Genomic DNA, 21,143 nt, shown 5'->3' on the forward strand with positions numbered 1-21,143 from the left:
CTGAAAAAAAATTAATTTAAAACTGAAATATGAGCCGGGAGTCTACGAACAGCAAGCAGTTCAGGAGGCATTCATGAAGGCTTTTCCAGACACACTATATGCACACTTAGTGTAAAAAATATGAGCTTCTTTATAGTAAAAAAAATATATATATATATTTATACATTTAAAAAAAAATCAGAAGGTAGCATAGATTGTAATTTACTTTCTCTGTAAAATATGTTATTAATATATATATATATATATATATATATATACGTGTGTGTGCATATAGCGTAATTTTAACGTTTTTTGATTTTTCTTTTTATCTGCAATTACATATATGTGTGTGCACACGCCTTTCGTGCTTGTTTCTGTTATTTTATTCTAAACCCCTAAATTTTAAAATACGTGATTATTAAATAAGAAATTGAGCATTCCTTCTATTCATCTGTTCTTTTTACTCCCTTTTTGGATGCATTTTCTTGCCACTATAATTATTGTATGTGAATTAATGTGAAAATTTATTGTACTGTATCAAAAGCTACGCGTCTATTAACCAATTGGTTATCTAGTTTAAGGAATTAGGTTTAGTTCTATCAAAAACTAAAACCCCTTATCACAGGAGTTATGTTCATAATTTATAAAAAGATCCACATTGCTGGCTTATTTGTTTAAAAAAAATATTCTAATTTTTTAAAAATAATTTTGTTAGTTCCACTTCTGATAAAGTTTCATTTTTATATACTTTAACAATTTTAATTATTAAGCCCAATGGGTGTTTGCACAGAAGGGCTATTAGTCTCGAAAGGTCATTTTTCGTCGAAAACTTTAAAAGTCGGAATCACTTTTCAAATTGTTGCCACTAAATATTATCGCCCTTTGTTATATTTAAAGAAACTGATTAACGAAGAATCTGCATGAATGTATGAATATTTCTCCCATTGTGAAAAAACGATACCTAGACTCATTTTGGATAACGTAATCCGTCACCAAAACATAGGCACCTGGGAACCCGAATTTAGAATTTGGGATATTTGGGACCTATTTCATATCTTTGTAAAACTTTAACAAATTTGTAATTAAAAAACTCAGCAATTTAAAAACGAGCAGTGGCAATACTGTAAGGAATAAAACATTTTTTATCTCCAGCGTGTGAGATTGTCTATCGGAAATTTTAAAGATATGCTGTTTTTAAATAGTTCAGTGTGGCATTAGCCCAAAAGTTCTTGAAATGTGTGTGTGTCTGTAAATGAAGGAAGGTTTTTTTTAAAAAATATTTCATTTTCTTTAATATGTTACTTAAATGCACGCACTATACTATAATTATTTACATTTTATTTTGCGTTAAAATGTAAAATTAATATTCTCTTCTGAAGTATATTTTAATTCCTTTCGTGAAATCTGTCTTTTTCCGGTAGCTACGTTTATTGCTAGCAAAGTGTCCGACTTAAAAAATTTTCAAAAAATTGAAAATTTCCTTAAAATATTTTAAATGATATTTCCTTCGAAATCAACAAATTTCACGATGCATAATGTATATGTATGCTCTAATATATTACCATTTTATCTTTACCATATGATATATATAGTATTATTATCAATTAAGAAGGTGTTCAAAGAAAACAAGACAAAATGTGAAATTTTCAAATTTTGAATTAGATCTTGGAAATCTTCACAGCTTAAACGAATTTAAAATATAACACCACAATATGAACTGTTCTTATCGCTTTACCAAAAGCAAGAGAAGGGTGGGGGAGTAAACTGAGAAAAACTTCCGCCAGTTTAACCGCTTTGCCCCTTTCATCCCCTCCCCCCTCCAAGAAAAACTTCCCTGAGTATGTTGTTTCCATCTGGTTTCGCGAACGAATATGTGAGGGGGTTATAAGGGGATTCAAGTGAAGGGCTCAACTCCCCCTCACAGTTGCGCTCCAAACAGGGCGATAGATGAATGGAGACGACATCACTGCTTCGTACAGATCGACCCCCCTCTTGACGGTACCCTGAAGTTGAAGAACAGTAAATTTGTTCCTGCTGTTTTTCTCTCCACAGGAAAACACTTCACCGAAGAGTAACTGGAAGAAGGCCATCGGCATGACTCTCACTGCTGTCAAACGCTTAAATCCCAGGATTATTATTTCAGAAGCAACTCTTCAATAGTTTAGGCACAGCGGCATATTTCGCTTAACTACTTGAAAGTGTTACTGAAAGCGTTCAAATTATGTTTATTCCCATGTATGGTTTCCTAGAGAGGCTCTTTAAAAATATTGGTTCAGTTCCCACTTATCTGCTGTCTAAGTAAGTGGCTGAAAGTCTTTCAGAAACACCTGCTTCCCTTGCATGGCAACTAAAAGGCATTAAAAGATCATATAAGGTTACTTTAATTAGCGAGAGTTATTGTCGCCCAGACGATATAGTGGATAGGGGATCCTACTACGGTACCGAAGGGCCCGGGTTTGAATTCCGGGTAAGAAATGGATGTTTATGGCGGCACTCTAAATATACGGCGAACCAAAAGTCCTCTCATGCGGACTGGTGAGTGAGGAAAGGGGTGGGAGACCCCCATATCCCCCCGGCGGGGCTCTGCCTAAAAATTGGGAGCGTAAAATAGAAGTCCAACCTTTTCTCGGAGTAGGCTCTGACAACCATTGATCTATGTAATATGGACAAGACAGCAACAACAACGCGAAGGTTATTTGCCTAAGGGGTGGAGGAATTAAGTGAAACTGGCTCATATTCATGTTAAACCTGGAAAAAGTTACAAAAACTCCTAAGCAGCAAGTCCGTTCGCCGGAATTTGTAGCTGGGTTGAATTACCAGCGTTCCACTTCAAAAGCCTTAATAATGATGTCTAAAATAGCATTTGATGCATATATGACATTGGAATTCACCTGTCGTAATTTCTGATAAAAACATTAATTCTAACTTTAGTGGTGGGGGTTATTTAAACTATTTTAACATTTCTTAATTTCAGTATTTATTATATATAGTGTTTGAAATGTTTTTGTGAACATTATCAAAAGAAAAGCGTAAAACTTTAGTTGAAATTGTACTCCATCCCCCCAATATATAAATTTATATGAAATATTTCTGGTATCCGATTGTCTTATATTCTAAAGAAAATTTAATAAAAATTATACTTAAATTTTATTATGTAGTGAATGCTGTGTTTGCACATTTTACTTCAAAGAAATCTTTGGCTTTAAAAGAAAAAAAAGAAAAAAGAACTTTCTAAGTAATGTATAATAAACAAAACTTCATGTATAAATGATTTTGTTCAAATGCAAGGTATTTTTCAGCCAGTTTCAGTTTTAGTTTGATTAGATTGTTTAATGGGAGCAGAATTTTCAATCACCTTATGAATAGGGAATAAAATCATACGTTCGTCGCACCCTCATAAATTACATGATGACGTCACATATCCCTGGAGGGGGGAGAGGAAGTCCCATAGAGGCGTCTTGCGGGACAGGGCCATCCCTCGAGTAATTAATATGCACCGCACTCGGTGCCAGTCATGTGACTTTTTGACCCCATCGCCCCAAGCCACGCCTACCATCCTGTCGACCCCGCCTCCGACTGCTGCGTCAGAAGGTTCATGTCACTCCCCCGGCGAATGGGTGGCCTCCGTGCTACAGGTGCTCCTTCAGTATTGTGCGCATGCGTCAAACGGAGTGGAACAGGACTTCTACAGCAGACGAAAAGAGCCTCTTTTCTTCGGATGTGGAGGGAAAGTCCATAACTGGATCCACACGTTTTAAAAATTTTATGAATTAAAAAGCGATAATAGAACTTTACATAAAAACTGTTAACGATGTGTGCGCAATTAGTAGCATAAAATCTATATTAGAGCACGTATAATAATATAAATATGAATGTATGTAAAATTATTTTAGGACACGGTGAACTGAAATATTTCTATGAATTTTTTATCTAAGTAGAGTCTAATCTAAGCTGAATTAAGTTTGTTTTCATTGTGGGTGTATGAAAAAAGTGAATTAACTTTCATGTTGTATTTTCTGTTTTTCCAGCGTTTCAAATGTTCTGTAGGGCAAATTTGAGGAATGCAATCAATTTTATGTATTTCAATTTTTAGCAGGCGAGCGGTATTGTTTAAAGCAAAAGGTTAAATATTTGTATTTGTTTCTATTTTTAAGTTAAGAAATATGTAATAGTTAGAAAATAGTTAGTTAGCATGTCGAGTTTCTTGCAAAATTTAAAACTAAATCATGCATTTAAAACTAAATCATGCTAGAATAACAGTTTTAGGTTTCTAAAAATTTTAATTATATGTTCACAAAATACTGTATTTAAAATAATCGTTGCTTTTCTGAAGCTTAAAATTTTTGTGTATTTAATTAGATCTACAAATTCTTTCTCTTAACATAGTGGTTTTAATAAAAATGGTTAATCGTAACATGATCTTTTAACATAATCCTTATCAAATCCTTTAAAAAGAAATTGTATAGTAATTTTTCAAAGTTATAAATGTATAGAAGGATGAATTCCATATTTTTATTTTAGATCATATTTTTATTATTTTTAGAGAGATATTAATAATGAAAAGATTTAAATTTTTATGTAGTGTTTCCCTACAGAAAGATTTTTACTCCTAATATCGAAAATAAAATTATATTATTCATCGATATCCTCAGCTGATAGCTTTTAGAATACTTATTGTTTTTTTCCTGAGTGGGAAATTGTATTTGCGAAGCATCTAATCTAAATGTTTTGAAAGAATTAACTAAGAAATAAACGTATTTGGTTTTTCTTTAAACTTCATTGAAGAATATGCAGGCCCACTAGCAGCCGAGCGGTGAACTCGCTGAACGCTGGTAATTCGGTCCGGCCTGTGATCCCGACGAATGGGCGCTTTCTTGGTTTTTCCCTTGCATAGCGTGTATACAAGCCAGTTTCTCATAGAAAGTTCTCCGTGAAGGCATCCCTTCCCCCAGGCAGATAGTCTTCAAATGCCTTGCCATAATCAAATAAGCCAAACCTTTACAAAATTATATTCAAAGTTTTAATAAAAATACCTTTTTATTGTAGTTTTTTATGAGTTAGAAGCCTTATTATTATTTGTTTACTCTCAGTTTTTTTTTTAAATTCTTTGGATAAAAACATAATAATCTTCTCTTAAGGCTAATTTTGGAGTGTTGTTTATGTATTCTTTCTAAATGTGAGATTACACTGAAAGTAAAAACAACCTACGTTTTATTCTGTTTTCATTCCCATTTTGAAAATTTTGGCACTAAAAATACTCTATTCAGTTTACTAGTCTTAAAATAATAATTTATATACATTCATATTTATATTATGCCCACCCTTTAAACAGTTTTTATGTTTCTGGTTGCGCATTGAGGATTTTAATAACGAAGTCCGAAAAGAATATTTCAGTTACTCTTTCTAAACCACGAGGCTTATAAGCTTCAGTTCGGGATTTATATATGAAATATCTAACCTCAAAATTGCCATATAAGAAAAATTTAATAAGAAGAAGAATAAATAAAGCATTAAAAATTAAATTTGCTTCTGTGACAAGTTTAAAGAAATCTGATGTGTACATGCATGACTTCCTTGTACGAAATATTAAATTATACGCATTTTTTCTTGCATTTCATGTAAACTTATTAGATTGAATAAAATCTACTTCGTTGAGAGGGCATAAACCACAATAGAATAAATGCACTCGTTAAAATTCACTGTATTTGTTTACCATACCACTCTGGGGCTAGTTTCACTTAACAGCGTTATATATCGTCCATATTATAACTCAGAATGCACAAAATTTATATCATTTGAAGAATTATCTAATCGTTGCCACATGTTCTATTCAATTACTATAATAAATCTAAACGATGGATAAAGAAATTAAGTAAAAAAAAAAAAAGTTTTTCACAGCCCGATTCAGTATTTCTCATTCAATTAATTCAATTCTCACTTCGCGACAAGGCAAAAATACATAAAAAATTAAAATATCTATATTAAAAATTACGAAGTAAATCTTAAACACTTATTTCCTCGAAAAAATTCCAGAAAGGATTAAGCATGATTTAATTCGCAATAATAAATGAAGGCGTTATCTTTGTTGTTGCGAAGCTAAGTTTCTCTAGATTGGCAACAAATCCACTATTCTGCTGTTTCAAATGTAAACAAGCAATGGCCGCCATCAAAAACATTATTAGGCTTAGCGGCACTTAAGCACCTTTAAAATTGTTGATAATTCTAAAAATATTGCATACAGATTTACTAAAGGCACAAAAACCTGAACTGGAAGATAAGAACAACATAATTCAATCATTTTTAAAGGAAAAAAAAAAAAAAAAAATGCATACTTTACAAACATATAAAGAGTAAAGAAACTGAGATCACTGAGCCGGGTAACAAAGTGTATATATATATAGAAATATATTTATATACGTTTGGTGCGGCCGATTGGAACCAAAAAACGAGGTGCACATTTACATGTTATAGCAGTCCTATATGCAAAATTTCAATGTTCTGGGGCTACTCGTTTTTGAGTTATGCGAGATACGTACGTATATACATACGTTCGTACAGGCGCCACAGAAAATTCTCTTCAGAATTCATTTTAAAGCAGTTTTATAATTTTTTTGGAGGAAAAGAGTCTTTTATTCTGTCCTTACGTACGGATGTCACGCAAAAACATGGATATTCAAATGGATGTTGGTCAGAATGGATATTTTCGTTGAAATATGGTGCGGGAAACTTTTCGCGATTACGATACTTCCATTTTACCTCGTACAAGGAAGTAAAAAACTGTTAAAATTTTTTTACCTTTAAGTGTAAATTTTTCTGCGAAAGTAAAGTGAAAGAATTGCTGCTTTTCTATTATGTATGATTTTTTCGAACGAGTTCGTACATCATCAACAGAAAGAGAGTTTTAATTTTCCTAATGCAGCTTTTGTATTTCTAGGAGAAAGCCATTCTTTGTTCATTTTTGAATTATCAAAGTTGTAAAAGAGATTTTCAATTTTTATTCTCATTAAAACATATTTATTTGGAACGTAGTATTTATATCTTAAAAGGCGTATAGTATTTTTTTTTTTTTTTTTAAGATAGATAACAACATTCCTTTTTATTTTATTCTCATTCCATTTTTAAATTTTGGATAGTGACATACTTTTTTAGAAAATGTGCTTCCTTTTTATTGTTTCGCAATTATTTTTGTAATGAATCGAACTTCTCCGGTATTAGTATAATTTTCAGTTATACGAAATTGCCAAACGATGTGTATTTCCCCTCTCCTTTTTGACTTTTTAAGAGCTTAATTAATTACTGTTTAATAATAAAACTTTAAATTTAAAAATTTTCCCAAAATTTAAGTGTTACTTTTCAATTATAATACTAAGAAAATGCTATCAAAACTATTACCTTTCTTAACACCTGTGTTATATGTAAAAGCTTCTGAATAAATTTTAACATTTATTCTACAGAAATGTTGATTTATATTTTCAATTCGTATTTTACAAATTTCATTTTGTAATAATACACGTTATCTAGATACTAAATTTCGTTTGTAAAAATAAAACTTTAACGATCTCTAATCTATAAATGTAGTTGAAAATATTTTTAAATTAATCAGTGTTTAATTTATTGTGCTATTTTACGTAATTAATTACTAATGTTAAATTGCCATATGTTCTTAAGGAATCAACATTTTTTGAATTTTTTTTTTCAGAGATTTTTATTCAATTCTTGCATTTACATTAATTTTATTCTTTGTATAATTGAAGATTACTTTTGAATATGACTTTCAGTTGACGAACTAATGTCCATGTCCTGGTTTTTTTATTCAGTTACGCTGATGATCTTCCAGTGATCCAATGAGTAAATTTTATGAAGATTCATTTTTGTACTAGTATAACTCGATTTGAATATGACTTTTGATTGACGAGTTAGAGAGACATTAGGTTAATGGGATGAGCCGGAGAGATGAAAAGTGAGTAATCGCCTTCGCCGGGAATCGAACCACCGACCTCTGGAATATCGGCCCAGCGTGCAGAACCACTACACCACGAAGGCACGCTAGGAAGGCGGGAGAAATACCTTATATTTTCCCCCTTTTAAAAGGCGACTGAGGTTTTTAGGGAACCCAATCGCCAAATCTTAGGTGACGAGAATCATTCAACCAAACACCCTTTTAGTTCGGGCGCCACTGAGAGACATTAGGGTTAAAAAAAAAAAAAAAAAAAAAAAAAAAAAAAAAAAAAAAGAAGGAAAGATGAAAAATGAGCAATCGCGTTCGCCGGGAATCGAACCACGGACCTCTGGAATACCGTCCCAGCGTGCAAAGCCACTACACCACGAAGGCTTGCTAGGAAGGCTGAAGAAATACCTTATAAGTTACACCTATATACCATCTTCCAGTGATCTCCAGTTAGTAAATTTTATGAAGATTCATTTTTGTACTAGTGTAACTGGATATGAATTTGACTTTTGATTGACGAATTAATGTCCATGTATAGGATTTTTTATTTAGTTACACTGATGTACCATCTTCCAATGATCCAATGAGTAGATTTTTATGAAGATTCATTTTTGTACTAGTATAGCTGGAAAAATTTTATATTTGATTTTTTTTTTTTTTTTTTTTTTTTCCCCATTCGGGTATAAGTTCCTGAAATCTAACGAAGTTTACGAATATTTCGGATTTTAAAAAGTCTGCAGAAGGCGATGTGATGTATTCTAACGAATCCATTAAAAACTGCGAACTGTGCCGGGCATTTTCAAAATCCATATTTCAAGAGAAAGAGCATGGAGTGGGGGAGTCCAAAATCTATCGTTAGATGAAACGTGACCAAATTCTCGTCCTGGATGCATCTCTCCATTTCAGCTCAGTTCTTCTCAACCGCCTGCACCTCCTCCGTACTGGTTTGATTGGATTATTCATGGGCAATTGATCAGGATGCAGAACACACGCATACATGCATGCACCCACCGGTTTCGGGTTCCCATAAATAGCAAGAGGGGGGGGGGCTGGGTGGAACAGTGCATTCATAATGCTTTCCAAGAGAAAGAGAAGCCTGTGGAAGTGCAGTTCGAACTGCTTGCGAAAATGTAACGTGTTTGAGGGATGGAGTTAACAGCAGAATCATTTCGGGACTGCTGTGCCTCAGTTAATTAGATCGTTCCTATATTTTTGAATAATTGTGCGTCAGGTGAATTTTTGCTATTTATCGTATTGATTTTGTTTCATTTAGAAAATTGATGCATTTTGCTAACTAAATTGTTTGCAGAAAGAATTTTATTCGAATGCTTGGTAATGGAAAAGCAAAGTATGCTTCGAATTTGCTTGATTTATTGCATTTACAATATCTGCGACAAAGATATTTGAATTTTATATACGCAGTAAAATAAGCATCTAAATTACGGCTGTAAAATATCTTAGGATTTAATTTGAATATCAATTTTAAAATTACAGCTTCTCACAATTTTAAAAATGTCTTTACACATGCATTAATAAGCAAACACATATATATATATAATAAGAAATTTGGAACTTATTTTTTGCAAAAACCAAAAATTGAAATTTTTCAGCAGTTTATTGCGCGAAAATGTTAGGCATGTTTATATTTTCTTTCTATAAAAATTGTTTTGTAATCATGATATATATATATATATATATATATATATAGATAGATAGATAGATCAGGTTTTAAATAAATGTATAAAATATAAAATTTCAATACAAAATATACATAATATTAGCATAATCGGAAGGGGGACTAAAAAGCTAAAAACATAAATTAATAAAACTTTAAAAATGCAATTTTATAACGAAATTAATGCAAATATATATTTGTCAAATATATATCAAGAAAATTAACAATGGATCATCATTAATTCCAGGTAAAACTCTTTTTTGGGGGTGGGGTATGAGGAGGGAGGTGTATATGTTTTTCGTGTATGTTCTCATTACACAGGGCGAAAAAAACTGGGAAACACTCATGCAGCCAGTCAGTTTTCTAAGCTTTAAACCCGGATCGAACAATCGGTGTTCAGCAGTCTCATCCACTCGGTCATCTGTAATACCATCACGTTCAAAACGAGTTTTCTCATTTAAGTCTTCAAAGTCGCATATTTTTAGGTATTACTTTTCTTCGGCATATTGTTTTTTTTATTATTATCTTAAAAGAGTGAATCCATAGTTAGTAAGTTCAATTTCTAAATTGTTTTAAAGTAACTTGAATGTAAATTGTTAAAAATGTTTCACGGGGACTTGAATTAAATTATGAATAACAAAATTTCAATTGTAAAAAGAAATAAATTAAAAGCAAGTAATTAAATTAAATGCAAGTAATCATCGCCATTGATCGGAAATTAGTTGACTTATCGAGGGGAACAAACCAACTCCCGTTCAATGAACAATAATTAAGAAATAAATACGAAGGTGTTTCGTCCTTTACTCGAGTAATAAGGCGATGCCAAATCGGCAATTCAAGCTAGGCCAAATATTTCCGTGAATATAAGAGATCAAGAACCAATGCAGAGAAACAAAGAATTCATTCCGATTAAGCATTTTAGCTAATTCAGTTTTGAGTGAAAAAGCAATTTCTGCTGTAAAATTGATATTAAGAAAAATAATGCAATCTTTGCAAAAACAAATCAAAAAATAAAAAATAAAAATTATAATTAAAAAAATATATATAATAAGAAAAGGGAATGTACATGAAAATATAAAAGGCCAGAAAAAGCATTAATTAACTTACGTTCTTTCTAGTGGGAAGTAAGCAAAGTGTTTTCTTCGCGTCGGACTCAGAAGGGTTGTGTTTCCGAAATTCTTTATCGGCAGCGGGGGCTTTGAATTATATCAGTAGGTAAGACTTGTGTGAAGTAATTTATGGTTATATATTATTAAGTACGAGGTATCTGAAATGGAACCATCACACTACCAGATTAGAACCATCGTTTACTTCGAGTTCTGTTGCAAAAGGTCATGTACACAGCTTTAGGTACTAATGTATCGTATGACACTGCGAAAGTTTGGTACCGAAAGTTCAAAAGCAAGTGCTCTGATATTCAAGAAGCAGAGCGTTCTGACCGGCGTACTGATGTTGATGAGGCCCGCCTGTGTGAGAACTTGTGAAACACGTGAAACACTCAAGAGTTTGCTAAGGAGTTAGACGTTAATGCCATTTCCATTAGTCACTCTATGCATCCCATAAATTTGACATACAAGTTTAATCTCTGGTTGCTGACTCAAGCAGATAAGGACAGACGTGTTCGGGCCTGCACTAATCAGCTCGAATATCAACGGAAGAGCAAAATTCTGGACCAGATCGTCACTTGTGATGAAAAGTGGATTTACTTCAACAATACAGCTGAAAAGGGGGTTGGTCTGCGCCTGGTGAGCCTATCGGCAGCATCACAAAGCGCAATTTGACTACGGAAAAGATCGTGCTTTGTATCTGGTGAGATTGTCGTGGAATTATCCACAAAATGTATATGGAAAAAGTTAAAAACCCGGGTAGTAAGGTCTACAACGAGACTTTTATATTTGTGTTTAATATCCGAGGAAATATATGACCTACCCGCTTGTGTCCTTCACAGTAAGACAAATAAAATAAAGAAATACATCCTCTTCGAATTTCAAATATGACATACACTCTGAAATTCAGTTGCGTTTGAAATTCAGAAATAGATTTAGCAAACGATTATCTTTTATATTAATATATGTATTATATGGAGTAATGTCAATGCAAAGTAAACATGTTTCATTAGGCCGAACTGTAAGCGAGATGACGCATTCTGTTTCTTTCCGTCATTAATGACAGTTACGTATCCATTAGGTTTAATATACGTATTTCATTTTTCATTTTAAGAAGAGTTTCATATCTGCAAGGCCTCATATATACAATTGGTCTGTCAGCAATTAAACTGCTTTTAAGATAGGAACTTCAATCAACTTCAAACGGGATACTTCATATTATTTACTACGTGAAAAGAAACATTTATTTGGCGAACATCAATAAACACAAGTAAAAAGGGATAGGGAAGGAAAATGTTATTAATAATACGAGAAATGCTAATTAGCTTTACATCCCAATTTGCCACGGTCATAAGCAACGAATTTTTAGAATTCTTTCTACGTTTTTGGCTGCTGTTCATCAACATCTGAATCGTTCGATTCCTTATAAAATTTTCATTGTTACTGAATATCGATTAATTTAACGTTTTCTTTACATTAGGCTTTAGATAATCGTTTGTAAAATTGCTGTTGAACTAATTTCACTTTTACCCAAAATTCAATCTTATTTTGCCTAAGCCAATTTCTTTACTCCTAAAAATTGAATGCAGAGGAATTGTTTGGATTAAATTTTTATGCTATGTGCGCTTTTAAAGCTGAAGGAAACAAGTTACACTACCCTAAACTTTCAATTGCTGCCTTCTATTAATAACAACAGTGTCGACCTCTTTTTCTACGTCACGCCTGTCACTATGACGTTCCCCTTACAGAGATACATGTATCCTTTTTTCCCATAACGAGACAACTTCGACAAAAAGCCCTGACAATTACTTCTGCAGCCCTGACCACTTTTACGAGTAACAATGGACAGACTGACACCTCGGCGCGTGCCCGTCCAGGGACCCCATTAGTGGTCTGATTGACGGGCCACTGCTCGGAGATTCTTCTCTGCCCCCCCCTTTTTTTTTATTCGCTCTCCACGAAGAGGCAAGAAGTTCTATTATTCTGCTTTTCCATTTGTGGTGGAGGGGGCTTTTTAGCTGGTTGGATATCCATCCCGTCCCACCCTCCTAGAGGAAAGGGGGGAGAAAAGGGTGGAATTTGGGCAAGTGAAATTTTTTGTTTTTACTTTCAGGTGTGGTAGATTTTTTTTTAAACACTCCTTACCCTTGTTTGAATTATATATTATGTCAAGAAATCCTCATCCAAATAACATCTTTGAATTGCATTTTTACGATTAATTCTAGTGTGATTGCCTTTATGTAACTTTATTATGGCTAAGATATTTATCAGACTGCAGAATTAATATGATGCATAGAGAATTGGATTCTGTGCTATGAATACTTGCATTATTATGTATATAATTCTGTATATAGCTTAATATTATAATTATGTATACATATATTATTCATAGCGGCTTCTTCAATACTTTTTTTATTTATAGTTAGAAGAATATAATTTTTCGAGCGTAACAGTTGTTTATTTTGACACTTGTTAGGCCATATGCGTTAAACTGTTGTCTTTCAACAGCGTTTAGGTGTTGACTGTATTAAGCTTAATATTTATTTGTACCACTGATGTCTTTAAAAATGCTTTTCTTCGTCTCATTCAGAATCATCAGTGATGAAATAGGTAAGCATAGAGAACTAGTGAAAAGTTTTAGTTTAAAAATAAATAAATAAAATGCATCAAACCAGAGCTTAAACTGCGTTCGAGCCTGGCTCCGGTACTCCTCTGTTTCTGAGAGTAAATCGTGATTCCAGCCGGAGCGCATCGGAGCCCTAAATAAAAAAGCTCTTTTATATAAATGAAACATAGTTTCAGCGGATAAATTTTATTTTAAAAATAAATATACGTTAAAAATTTATACGTTAAAAATTATAACTTCCGAACGCATACCTGTCTTCCTTTGGGGATGAAACGGATGGAGATGTTAAGACATTTATGGAAAGAAAATCCCCCATCGACATGTCAAAGGCGTATTTTCCAGGTAGTGCAATGAATTTATGAGAACGGGTAACATATTCCCCCCCCCCCAAAAAAAAAAAATCACTACCTTAGCACGTTCAGCGCTAGTGATCTCTTATTGCAGAGCTTTTGTAGACTTGAATTATGTAACCAAACATGGGGGACAAAAATTGTCACTTGTGCAGACTTTACGTTTGTTCTCGTGTTGTTATTGGCTCGGATTCGGCGGGAATTTTTTGCTTAATGTAATTTTTTTTTTTTTTTTTTTTTTTTTTTTTTTTTTAATTATCTTTTCGGGGCTATTCATCACAAAACGGAATTTTGCGCCGGTTCAGTATAAATGTCCGTTTCACTTTTCAAATTGTTGCCACCAAATATTATCCCCCTGTATTTTATTTAAAGAAATTAAATAATGAAGAATCTACATGAATGTATGTTTCTCGCATTGTGAAAAAACGACAGTACCTAGAGCCCCCAAATTATGAATAACGTAGTCCTCCACCCGACTATGGGCACGTGGAAGCCCGAATTTGGAATTTTATATTTTATAACACTTTATAGAATTTTTGTAAACCCGGATATTATAAAGATAGGCTGTTTTTAAATATGCTTAGCCCAAATGCTCTCGAAACATGTATGTATGTGTAAATGAAACAAGTAATATATTTAAAAAAAATCAAAGGCAATTACTTCTTTAAAGACTTTAATGTCTTTAACGTTAAAAATAATTAAAATTATAATAAAAAAAAATTTCCTTTAAATTTATTTATTTATTTAACATCAAGTGTCATCCACTACAAGTTTAACAAAATGCATTTGAATTTGAGTGGATGAATAAAAAGTATTTTATTAACGATTGAAAATTTGAACAAGATATAGGGAGAGTGTGAGGTAATAGTAGAAATTTTAAAAATACCCCTTAGGGCGTAATATAAAATGTACAAGTTTTCATTTTTGTTTTATGTATTTTCATTTAAAACAAAAAATGACAAGAAAGATTGTCTTCCAAAACATTTCAGCAAAACTGTCCTTTCGAGTGAGTACCCGAATTATTATGTGAGTTACTGATTAACACTTTTTGAATAAATTATTTTATATTTTAAAATTAATTTTTCCTTATTTACTTATATTCCATCTCAAAAGCTTTCAGAATTGTGTTTCATGTATGATATTAATCAATTGAAAAAGTAATACTGAATTATTACGGTTACGGACGTAGAAGAGCAAGTCAGCGCAATAGGTTTAACTGTCAAACAATTGCTTTCACTAGTTTTATTAGAAAATAATAGCAACATGTAGAGCGGGAGTAAACGAGTAAAATAATAAATAAAAATGCGAGCCGGAGAGCGTGCTTCCATTTTAAATTTAATCAGCGCAAGACGATTTAAGATGTGAGTGACGTGAATATCACCTATTTCCGTTTTTAAGGATTATTTTTGGGCCTTTGATCCGCTTAAGAAGCGAATGCTAACGGAAGAAATGATTAAAGACCGTTGAAACAAAATATTTTTTAAAAAAATTAAAAAATTGTACATGGCGAAGGAAGGGGAAAGAAATCAATTTGAATCATTAACGCCTTAAAAGAAATCATTCTTGAAGGCCAAATAGGAAAAAAGAGAGAGAGAGAGAGAGAAAAATAGAAGGTAATGAGTTTTTTTTTTTTTTTTTTTTTTTTTTTTTTTTTTAAGAAAACGAGAGATGAGGAATCATAAATCCCTTCTTTTATCGTACCTTTTGATTAAAAATAACGTAAATGACGATTTGCCACTTTATGAGATATATCTCTTTGGCGAATGGTAACTAAAGCGATAGTAGCGAAACAAAAGACATTAGTTTATATCAAAAATAGGAAGAAAAAAAATTTTTTTCCCCTGACGTTTATTTCAGTTCATCAGCATAATCGTCTTCTCTCTCTCTCTTCCCCTATCTTTCTCCCTGGCGTACTAGTGTTAAGAAGGGGAGGGAAGGTGAGATTAGATTAATAGGTATGAAAGCGAAATAATAATAAAAGAACCTCTTTGTAAGTAGTTTCACTCTATTCGAATTTATTACGAGAATAAATTACTTTCATAGTGTTCGATACTTTCATGAAAAATGATTATTTCTTCTAAGAAGAGCCTTATCAACATTCTTTATTTGATAGAAGATAATGTAATTTGAGATACATGTGTAATTAATTATGTTAAATTTTGCTCTTTGTGCTATTCTGTGTTTGTTTTAAATGTAGTCATTCTACATGAAATGAGTTCATGTCATTCAACAGAACCATATAAAGTTATTATTATTTAAATTAACTAGTTATTATGATTTAAATCTAGATCTTTACTATAACTTCTACTTTCCATTTCCCCATCAGAATGCAAATCAGTTTGAGAGTATTTAAACTGAGGTTTTTTAGGATTTAAGACAGAGAGTATTTTTGTCTCTCGAGGCCACGTTATAAGGTTTCGCCTGCTCAGATGAAATTGTAATTATTCAGTGTTGTGTTATAGCTGGTACAGTCGAACCCGCTTATAACGAGCGTGAAGGGACCTCGATATATCCTCGTTGTAACCGAGTGCTCGTAAAAAAAGGGTTCGTGAGAAAAATCATTAAAATTTCATACATGCTTAGTATATTATATATACTTTATTTATTTTTTATTTCTGTACAATACAAAAGAAGTCGGTTAATTTGTTTTGAACTGCATTATTGTCTCTTTCTTGCGTTATTTATTGTTCTTCGGAGAAGAATCATTGCCTGAAATTCGTCATTTGTACCCCTGGCTTCGAATAAAATTTGAAGTTTTTCTGTCCACTCAAAAGCCATTGAGTGTGTTGAAAGCGGTTCAGGTTGAAGTTCGTTACATTCGTCGTTATCATCGTCGCTTTCATTATTTTTTTCATCTGCTTTGAATTTCAATTACGATATCATCGGGAGTAAGTATCTCGGAAGTGATGACAGTGACGTCAACAGATACGTAATTTTCAAATTCTTCTCTACTCATTTCCAAATTTTCCAAAATGTGTACTTCTTCCTCCTCAGTGCTTTGCCCCTCTTGAGAAATGTCCAGTCCAACCTTACAAAAGCAGCTGGCCATGTATGTTTATGTAGCATTTTCCCATGCATCGTTTGTTCGCTTCGAGTACGTTTACATTCGCATTTGTGATTGTTCCTGTTTTTTCTGTGCTATCCAGAAGCATCAAAATCAAGTTCTTACGAAAGTTTGTTTTAAAACTTCTGTTGATCTCTTGTCCATATGTTGGAATACACCTGTAGAAATCAGTGTTAACAATTCAATCCTGATCACTCCCCAACGTAAAAAAGGCCGCTGTCACTGTTCGTAGGATTTATGACTCATTACTAACTTTCGATTGAATTCGGAATGCTAAAGAAATTTTTCCAAGAAAGAGTTAGATGAGCTGGAGAGTGGAGGTCAATAGAAATTTTATGAATCACAAAACTACTGCTCGCTATAACCGGGGTTCGCTCGTTAAAAGCAGTTGCGCTCGCATAGACTTAACATTGTACTAACCAAGTATTTCGATTTCCCCGTTAAATCCGTGTTCTCCTTAAAATAAGGGCTCGTTATAAGCGAATTGTACTGTACTTACAGTCGGTCTATCATAAGAATAGCTCTCGCCAGTTAGTCTGCAGTTGTCTGTTGCCGTAGAAACTAGTCTTGACCAATATTCCGTAGGGGTGGCTTGAAGACGAATGAACTCTTTTCCTCTCAGCAAACAGTCGGGGGGGAAAGCAACCCGTAGTTTTCCCCCCATTTGAAATATGCTGGTCCTATTGCTATAGCGACCGCCACCCGCCACAGACAGTAGATTGTTACTTTGGTTGAAGTTCTGTGCTAACCCAGTGTTAAAGACTGTAGTCTTGACTACTAACTTACATTTTGAATTTCACTGTTACTTTGAGTTGCATTGCAACAAGTGGGGGGGGGGGAGCTGATTACGTGAGCACGATACGTTCGTTTTATGTTCCAAGTTTTGATTTTTAAAAAAAAAAGGTTGTTTTAACCTTTTCAAGTTTTTATACTAATTTCAGACACAACTATAACTCGCTCTAGGTCTGTTTAGAGTTTGAATCTAGTTTATGCTCGAAAGCAAGCCAGATTCTGTAACCTTATATTTAAATAATAATTATATTTTGATGAACATGTATTTTTGCCATTTGAAACTTCCTTTATGTTTTCTGTAGTACCTCACTTTTAAAGGGCTATCTTCTTTATTTTATTTCAAAGTCTTAAAGACAGGAACTTTATATCAGTTGGAATTTGTTTACTTTTCGAAATTAAATTCTTATTGTTCTCTGTATATCTTTTATTTCATTGATGCAGTTAAGTTTAGCTTGTCCATTATTACTTACTTTATATTTAGTTTCTTCGAATGTGTTATAAAAGTTGCCTAAAAAATGTTACGATGTTCTAAATAAGCATATCTTGTTTTTCAGTATTTACACTTTGGAGACAAGCAATTGATCTAAAGAATAAACATTCATTTATTAAAAATAATTGCTTTAATACTTATAAAAGAGGAAAAAAAAAAACCTAACTAGTTTTCTTTTGAGATGCAGAAATGTGTCTCTAGCAAATTTTCGAATATTGTTCTTTCTTTGTATAAAATTTGTGCGGATTTTCTTTGCATTGTATTTTATGAGGAAACTGCTAATGCACACGACTGCATATTTCGTATGTGTAATATGGAAACCATTTAATGCAAAACAGATGCCTTTACGAGGGTATCATCCCAACTGCATATGCCCGTTTTCCTCCAAGTAAAGGTGTTAGACAGCAGCTTGCCTGTATATAATGCAATACCTCTTCTAGATCTTGGTTAAAAATTTCGAATTAATTCTTAGCAAAACTTGGAGCAAGAGCAATAATAAACATATGCTTATAAGAGCTCTATAAGAGCTAATCAGATTTATATTTAGCTATGCAGTTATTTAATGAAGTAAATCTTTTGTTCAGTAGCTGCATTACGATATCTTTTCTTTAACCAGTGAAACATATTCGATGCCAAATCTCTGTGGGAAATCTTCAGCTACACAGAAAATGAATGAAAAGCAATTTAAAGGCCTCTTTCGTTCCTTGAATTTTAAGCTTCTGAACGCATTTTTAAATAAAAGTGCTGCTGCATTTGTTATGAATATCATTTTGATCAGTTAAAGATATTTTCAGTAGTTAAGTTTTAGGTTGCCTACTCCTTGTCTAAGATGAAACTTCGCGGAACCTATTGAACGATGTAGCGACTTATCGCGGAGTTCAAACAAGTAAGACGTAGACTCGAGAAGGGTTAAAATACCTTTTCATTCTCTCAAATAAGAATAGAAGTTGGCCCCTTCTCGGGCTTACAGGAAAACCTCTACTCGAACTTTAACTCAGAATGAGAAATAAGAAATTTAACTATAATTAACTAAACGAAACTTAGGCGAAGCTAGACATATCTAACGTAATTGGCCCTTAAATTAAACTAGCCAGCGAATATCAAGTATAATACGGCGAGTGTAACAGCTTCAAGAGTGACTTAGCCAGAAGCCAACACGCGCCAATAAGGATTCCTAGCACTCTCTATCAAAGTTATTGAACTTTCCTTAAATGCTTCTTCTAACTCATTTGCATTCAACGCGATTCTAAAAACTCATTCTGGTAGGGAGTTGTAAGTGGAAACAAGAATGATAGGAAAGGACTTTTATAAAATTAAAATATATTTCTAACAAACTAAAATGCAGAAAATATTTATTTAGCGATTGTTTGATTATATATTTTTTATTATTCGAAACAAAAAAATCTGGTACTTCAACATTATTAATCGCAGCATTATGATAATAACAGTTTTATCATAAAATATATGCTCTTATCTCCTTGAAAAGGCTTGTCTGTTCCAATCGAATTTGCTATTTTTTCTGTATAGCGTATATATCTTTTGATTCTTGGAATTTTTCTAATGGTAAGGTTAATTGTAAACACATAGTCATATTAGTTGTCTTCTAAAATCTTCTATTTCTTAATGATAAATCTGCAAAATATCATTAAGCTCTCCTATCCGAAGGCAACCAGCGATGCACGAGACTTTCAACAAAGAGATGCAACCCTTTTTAAATGCGAGAGAGAAAAGACGAGAAATAAAAGAAATCGCTCAAAACGGCAAAGAAAACGAATTGAAGAAAACCGGCGTAATAACGATCCACTGCGGGATTGTAACAAGCGCCATCGCATCCCAATTTAAATATTCTTCGGCAGAGCATAAAGGCAAATGTTTATGGAGGCCATCGGAAAGCCGCACTACAAAACCGAATCACACCCCGCGGAATACTTAGAAGAGACCTCCCCCTCCCTGGGAGACGATTCACCATCCCACTTTATGCAATCATTAGACACTCGGAAATGAGCGAAGACCGCGGTGATAATCGCCCTGGAAAGGGGTTGGAGGGTAGGGAAGGCTTGTGGAAGACTGCGCCCAGGGAAGCATTTGCCAATTCTCGCGCCCGCGTTTGACGATTACGCGCGACGGGTTCGATTTTGATAATTTCGCTTTTCGAGTATTGTGGTTGAAAACGACTCCCCGGTCGCTACTCGCGATCACCATTTGTTGTCACATTAATTAATGGTGGCTGCTGAACTCGGTAACTTCCTTGTATAATGTTTGCATGCGAATGGGCTGCCTGTTAGCCATTCTATCTTCTTGTTTTTTTAACTTGGTGATAATGCCTGGAGCAGATGATGAGGTATTGTTATGAAGAGTTACTTACCATTTGCAGTTAAACATGAGCATATTATTATCCCGAGGATTGAAAGCTATTGACTGGAAGTCATTGGGGCTCTTTAATTACATCCCCTTCCAACTTCTATAAATCTGAAGTGTGCCGTTCTGGGAATTACAGGTCTGATGATGATGATTTTTTTTTTTTTTTTTTTTTTTTTTTTTTTTTTTTTGCATAGGCGGCTTTCTAGCTGAATGACAGGTTAAGAATTAAGATCAACCTTCCTTCCATAAATGCGTCTAAGAAGTGAATTTTAAACTTTCCTTTTAAATTGACCGCTAATCTCTTTATGAGTCTTGGCCTTCTCATGCAAAGTTAAGCAGCTGTAATTTAGTGATTTACTAGAAATTGGTTGAACTCCATGTTTATTATACCGGCATATGGGCGCTTTGCCAAAGACTTCTAGTAGATAATTGATACTTAACACAGCTGATAAGTTGCAGTATATTTGAAAGAACATGTGTAATGACATTTGTGTCACTGTGCGGCCATGCAAAAGTCAACACTATCATAGTGCATGAATATTTATTTGAAGTATTATTAATGTAATTTTCCAATGAAATTAAATGAAGCAATAAAGTTTTAAGAGCAGATGTCGGTGAAAAAAAACCTTCCTTAAAATTCGCTGCTACTGTAGTCTATTATTTTAGAATGGATACTTCTAGGTCATTTCTCCCTTCAGGCTTACCTTGTAATCATGGTAACAACTACCGAGGGAGATAATCAGATCCTGTAA

General features: G+C 33.3%; 1 protein-coding gene and 1 long non-coding RNA gene across 6 annotated transcripts in view; one reads left to right on the forward strand and one right to left on the reverse strand.

The window, feature by feature from the left end:
• Nucleotides 1-11,051, reverse strand: part of LOC146995317 (uncharacterized) — an 85,824-nt gene extending 74,773 nt beyond the window's left edge. The window contains exon 1 of the long non-coding RNA XR_015042944.1: nucleotides 10,710-11,051. This is a non-coding gene — a long non-coding RNA (uncharacterized LOC146995317). The remainder of the gene's footprint in view (nucleotides 1-10,709) is intronic.
• The window catches only part of LOC118181208 (homeobox protein Meis1-like), a 476,047-nt gene that overhangs the window by 250,516 nt on the left and 204,388 nt on the right, over nucleotides 1-21,143 (forward strand). The gene's annotated exons all lie outside the window — the stretch shown is intronic.

The sequence above is a fragment of the Stegodyphus dumicola genome, chromosome 9 (genome assembly GCF_044657685.1).
Source record: "Stegodyphus dumicola isolate Sdum_Otavi_A_Nest chromosome 9, ASM4465768v1".
In the NCBI taxonomy this organism is placed as follows: Eukaryota; Metazoa; Arthropoda; class Arachnida; order Araneae; family Eresidae; genus Stegodyphus; species Stegodyphus dumicola.